The sequence below is a fragment of the Thamnophis sirtalis genome, unplaced genomic scaffold (assembly GCF_051295495.1).
Source record: "Thamnophis sirtalis isolate CommonGarterSnake01/CBP01778 unplaced genomic scaffold, rThaSir2_p1.2 scaffold_11, whole genome shotgun sequence".
NCBI lineage: Eukaryota > Metazoa > Chordata > Lepidosauria > Squamata > Natricidae > Thamnophis > Thamnophis sirtalis.
Window position 1 is genome coordinate 7,012,169 of NW_028261391.1, and position 5,777 is coordinate 7,017,945.

Here is a 5,777-nt window from a genome sequence, read left to right on the forward strand (position 1 = left end):
CTCACCTGCCTTTACTGGCATATGGACTTACTGTAAGTGACATCCCATTCCTAATCCATAGGGTTCAATATGACGTTGGTCCACCCTTTGCAGCTATAACAGCTTCAACTCTTCTGGGAAGGCTGTCCACAAGGTTCAGGAGTGTGTTTATGGGGATTTTTGACCATTCTTCCAGAAGCGCATTTGTGAGCTCACACATTGATGTTGGACGAGTTTACGTGGCCTACCACTTCGTGGCTGAGTTGCTGTCATTCCCAAACACTTCCACGTTCTTATAATACAGCTGACAGTTGACTGTGGAATACTTAGGAGCGAGGAAATGTCACAACTGGATTTGTTGCACAGGTGGCATCCTATCACAGTTCCACGCTGGAATTCACTGAGCTCCTAAGAGGACCCATCCTTTCACCTGCATGCCTAGGTACTTGATTTTATACACCTGTGGCCACGGAAATGATTGGAACACCTGATTCTGATTATTTGCATGGGTGAGCGAATACTTTTGGCAATATAGTGTATCTCAGACGACACATGACTAAATTGGGGGGAGGGGAAATAAAAAAAATATTAAAATGTAAATATACAAGTGGAAAAATGTTGCGAATTGGCATATGTTAAATAACAATTATAAGAATGTATATCTAAGAATGAATTTGAAAGGGAAAATAAAAAACTTTTTACACAAAAAAGGAAGGAAGGAAGGAAGAGAGAGAGAGAGAGAGGAGAGAAAGAAAGAGACAAGAAAAGTTAAATGATCTTAAATATCTTAAACGTCCAGCCACCTGATCTCAACCCAAATGGGCTCGGAGTGGAGAAAACGTTCAGCCCCCTGAAATTGTTCAACTCCCAGAATTCCCCAGTCAGCTTTTCCTGGTGGACTTCAACTCCCAGAATTCCTCCTCCAGTCATGTTGGCTGTCAAGTTACAAGATCCTTGCACCTCTAACCCTTTAGAAAAAAAACCCCCAGGGATGTTCAAACTTGACAGCTTTAAGACTTGTGGACTTCAACTCCCAGAATTCCTCCTCTCGCTGTTCATCTTGATGATGTGTGAACGGGCAGGTAACGGCACTGTATATTTGTGGAACCTCTTCTACAGAAGAGGTTAGAACTGGCAGGAACCCACCCCTGCAGTATATGTATGTATGTATGTGTATGTGTATATGTACAGTATATGTTCATATTCTCTACCTTGCTTTTGTAAATGATACACCCAGACAATGCATTGTATTCAAAATATGTATGAATAAAATAATAAAATAAATAAATAAAAATGTGATCCTTCTCTTGTTCTGGCATCTGCTGCTGCTTTCTCCACCCTCCTTAGGCCAATGCTGCCCTGCAGAGCCCAGAATGTCCCTCTGGCCAAGCGGATGCAAAATGACCAGCTGCTGGAACTGGATCCAGTGTTAGAATGGGAAACGCAGCTTTGCAGGAGCTGCAATTTGCAGGCAAAGTTTAGGGCAGGATGGACAAGGGAGGGGAGGGCAAAATGCCAAAAAGCCTACAGCACCCGGTATTCCCAGGCGGTCTCCCATCCAAGTACTAACCAGGCCTAACCCTGCTTAGCTTCCGAGATCAGACGGGATCGGGCGCTTTCAGGGTAGTATGGCCGTAGACAGGAAATAAGTAATTTGCTGGGGCTTTTAAGCTGCCACTCAATAGTCTGCAAAGCGATCCACAGGGATACAATGTGGCCCCATCATCCCCTGCCCCCAGGCCCTCCGTTTCTCTTGCTGCTGCTGCTGCTTTTCTGCGCTGCCCTGCAGAGCCAAATGAATATATACCAGTATAGGTGGATGGGTGTATTGATTCACCCATTCACACCACAGACCACAGAATCTCATTCTTCATGTGGGCCAATCTGTTCACAGGAAGGAAAGGAGGAATGGGAAGGAAGGAAGGAAGGAAGGAAAGAAAGAAAGAAAGAAAGAAAGAAAGAAAGAAAGAAAGGAGGGAGGGAGGAAAGGAGGGAGGGAGGGAAGAAAGAAAGAAGGGAGGGAGGGAGGAAAGAAAGGAGGGAAGGAAGAAAGAAAGAAAGGAGGGAAAGAAAGGGGGAGGGAAGAAAGAAAGAAAGAAAGAAAGGAGGGAGGGAGGAAAGGAGAGAGGAAGGGAAGAAAGGAGGGAGGGAGGAAAGGAGGGAGGGATAGAAGAAAAGAAAGAAGAGAGGGAGGGAGGGAAGAAAGGAGGGAGGGAAGAAAGGAGGCAGGGAAGAAAAGAAAGAATAGAGGGAGGGAAGAAAGGAGGGGGAAGAAAGGAGGGAGGGAAGAAAAGAAAGAAGAGAGGGAGGGAAGAAAGGAGGGAGGGAAGAAAGGAAGGAGGGAAGAAAAGAAAGAAGAGAGGGAGGGAAGAAAGGAAGGAGGGAGGGAAGAAAGAAAGGAGGAAGAAAGAAAGGAAGGAAGGAAGAAAGAAAGGGAGGAAGGAAGGAAGGAAGGAAGGAAGGAAAGAAAGAAAGAAAGAAAGAAAGAAAGAAAGAAAGAAAGAAAGAAAGAAGAAAGAAAGAAAGAAAGAAAGAAGACAAGACAATTTAAATTATTTTAAATATTTTAAATGTCTGGGCCCTCGATCTCACCCAAGCGGGCTGGGAGGGGAAAAACGTAGCATTCCATTTCCCGCATGGGCTGCAATTTGCAGCAACAGTGGAACTGGCTGGAGGGGGACGGGAAGCAAGGAGCAAAAGCCTACAGCACCCGGTATTCCCAGGCGGTCTCCCATCCAAGTACTAACCAGGCCTGACCCTGCTTAGCTTCCGAGATCAGACGGGATCGGGCGCGTTCAGGGTAGTATGGCCGTAGACAATTCAGTGGCTCTTCGCTGCGGCTTTTAAGCAACCCCTTCTAAATCCATTTTCATATCTTCTAGAACTTTTCCTCAGATGGGGTGTCGGTGGTGATGCTGGTTGATGTTGTTGTTGTTGTTGTTGGTAGCAGTAGCAGTAGCAGTAGCAGTAGCAGTAGCAGTAGTAGTAGTAGTAATTATCCCAAGCACTGGGCAAAAAATTTTCTTGCTATTGTCTAGTCTTTGGTCCATTGGATGAAAGGAATCCTGCTATTTGTATTGTTGGGCAAAGAACCGGATCCCTGCTAGGCGGAATTGTGAGTGGTTGAATCTCCTCCTCTGGCTGACTGGCTGGGGAATTCTGGGAGTTGAAGTCCCTTACATTTTCAAGCTGCCAAGCTTAGAATCAAAATCAGAACAGAGCTGGAAGGGACCTTGGAGGTCTTCTAGTCCAGCCTCCTGCTCAAGCAGGAAACCCTATACCTGTGATGGCGAACCTATGGCACGCATGCCAGCGGTGGCATGCAGAGGCCTCTCTGTGAGCATGTGTGCCATCGCCAGCTGCTTTTCATGGGTGCTGAGCAACTGGGAAACGGCCTGAAAAATGCCCAAAAAGAAGGCCGTTTTCCAGGTCATTTCTGGGGCAATTTTCAGGCCGTTTTTTGGGTGGTATTCAGGCCATTTTCCAGACCATTTTTCAGGTCATTTTCAGGCTGTTTAAGATGCCTGCAGCTTCCTGCCCATGCCCCTTTGTCGATGAGCCATTAAAGCCTGAGCTAGTCCACTTTACATAACAAAGAGTTCTCCCCTTCAGCTCCAGAGTAAGGCATGATAATATTGGCCCTTTACCCAACTCCCCACATGGCATCTGAGAACTCAACCAAACTTGGATTTAAAACGCAGCCTAGAGAGTTGCCCCTGCATGGGTCCATGGGAGTCTGGCAACCAATCAGAATACAAGTTCAAGATCAAAGGTCAGAGAGGACATAAAACCAGGGACTCAGCTTCGCTTCCGCCCTTTTTCCCTTCCCTTCTCTTCTCCACCAACATTCGTTTCGTTTCATTTGTTTCGTTTATTGGTTTTATATGCTGCCCAATCCCGAAGGACTCCGGGCGGCTCACAATAAAATGTGGGAGGGGATAAATAAGACAATACAAACAATATTAAAATACACAACAGTCACAAATGGAGCGGGGCTGGCTATTTCAACAGCCCCCAGCCTGCCAGAACAGCCAGGACTTAGTAGCTTTACGGAAAGCTGGGAGGGTAGTAAGGGTCCAGATCTCCATGGGGAGCTCATTCCAGAGGGCTGGAGCAGCAACAGAGAAGGCTCTCCCCCGGGGGGTCGCCAGCCGACATTGGCTGGCAGATGGAACCCGGAGGAGACCTAACCTGTGTGATCTAATCTGTCTATGGGAGGTAATTGGCAGGAGGCGGTCTCTCAGCTACCCAGGTCCGATGCCATGCAGGGCTTTATAAGTAACAACTAGCACCTTGAAGTGAGTCAGGAGACCAATGGGCAGCCAGTGCAGCTCGCGGAGGATAGGTGTAACGTGGGTGTACCTAGGTGCACCCACAATTGCTCATGCAGCTGCATTCTGGACTAGCTGAAGTCTTCGAACACTCTTCAAGGGCAGTTCCATGTAGAGCGCATTACAGTAGTCCAGTCTTGAGGTGACAAGGGCGTGAGTGACTATCTGAAGTGCCTCCCGATCCAGATAGGGTCGCAATTGGTGCACCAGGCGAACCTGGGCAAAGACACCCCTGGTCACAGCCGACAAATGGTGATCTAAAGTCAGCTGTGGGTCCAGGAGGACTCCCAAATTGCGAACCTTCTCTGAGGGGCGTATAATTTCACCCCCGAGACTGAGAGATGGAGTAATCTCTCCATCTCACATGAAGCATGTGATCACCTCTTCTGTTTTGGACACAAGCCATGTGGTCCTGTCCACCATTAAAACCATCTTTCCATCTTTACTTGGAACCCTGACAACATGGCTGTGGCTGGGGAATTCTGGGAGTTGAAGTCCACATGTCTTCAGGTGGCCAAGGTTGAAAATGCCCTAAGGGAAGAAGGGAACTGCTTTTTGTAAACCAGAAGATGGCAGTCTTGGATTGGGGAACGTGACTCCTATCTCCACTCCTAACTCTTGATCTTTTGAGGCAGTCCAGGAAAAAAAAGGAATATATTCCTGTTGTCAGCAATAGTTGGGAAGAGGGGAGATCTAATTCATAGGGAATGTTCCCGCTAACTCAAACAAGTATCCCGCAGAAACATGGGAGGGATGCAGATAATCAATTCCCCATCACTCCATGCCAAGGAGAAAGTGGCTGCAGGGTTTACTATGGGCCCAAACATCCAAAGATTGGACAGCCATTGAGGGCAGGACAGGGGTCTCTAAATATGGAAACTTGAAGACTTGCGGACTTCAACTCCCAGAATTCCTCAGGCAGTCAGGCTGGCTGTGCAATTTTGTGCGTTGGAAGTCCACAAGTCTTAAAAGTTGCCACATTTGGAGATCCCTGATATAGGGTCTTGTTGGAAGAAATGGGTTCAGTTCCAAGTGGGGGAAAAGACTTTATGGAAGTTGCTTGGAAAGAAGGTTTTTCAATGATGGACAGGACCACATGCTTTGAGGTCCTGGGGTGCGGGGGGGGGGGGGAGGAAGAGATGCCGAGAGTGCCTGGATTTTATGCCCTCTCTGGGCTTTTGAATTTGAGCTTGCATTCTGATTGGTTGTCAGACTCCCGTGGGGCCATGCAGGGGCAACTCTGTAGGCTTTCCTGAGTCCCAGGCTTGGTTGAGCCTTGCTGGGTGATGTAATCTTCCCAAGTGCCATGTGGTGAGATGGGTAGAGGGCTTTGAGCTATTCCTACTCTGCCTGAAGGAGGTAGGTCTTTGTTATGTAGAGTAGACTGGCTCAGGCCTTAATGGCCCATTGACAAAGATAGTGGAAGGGGGGCTGAGTTTTTGCCTCCCTTTTAGGGAAAATATTTTG

The 5,777-nt window shown here is 47.5% G+C and overlaps 2 non-coding genes across 2 annotated transcripts; both read right to left on the reverse strand.

Moving 5' to 3' along the window:
- Positions 1 to 1,500: 1,500 nt before the first annotated feature.
- LOC148043524 (5S ribosomal RNA) lies at positions 1,501 to 1,619 on the reverse strand. Its single transcript, XR_015698120.1, has one exon. It is a non-coding gene; the product is annotated as a 5S ribosomal RNA (ribosomal RNA).
- A 1,058-nt stretch (positions 1,620 to 2,677) lies between these two features.
- LOC148043525 (5S ribosomal RNA) lies at positions 2,678 to 2,796 on the reverse strand. The gene has a single exon (XR_015698162.1). It is a non-coding gene; the product is annotated as a 5S ribosomal RNA (ribosomal RNA).
- Positions 2,797 to 5,777: the final 2,981 nt, after the last annotated feature.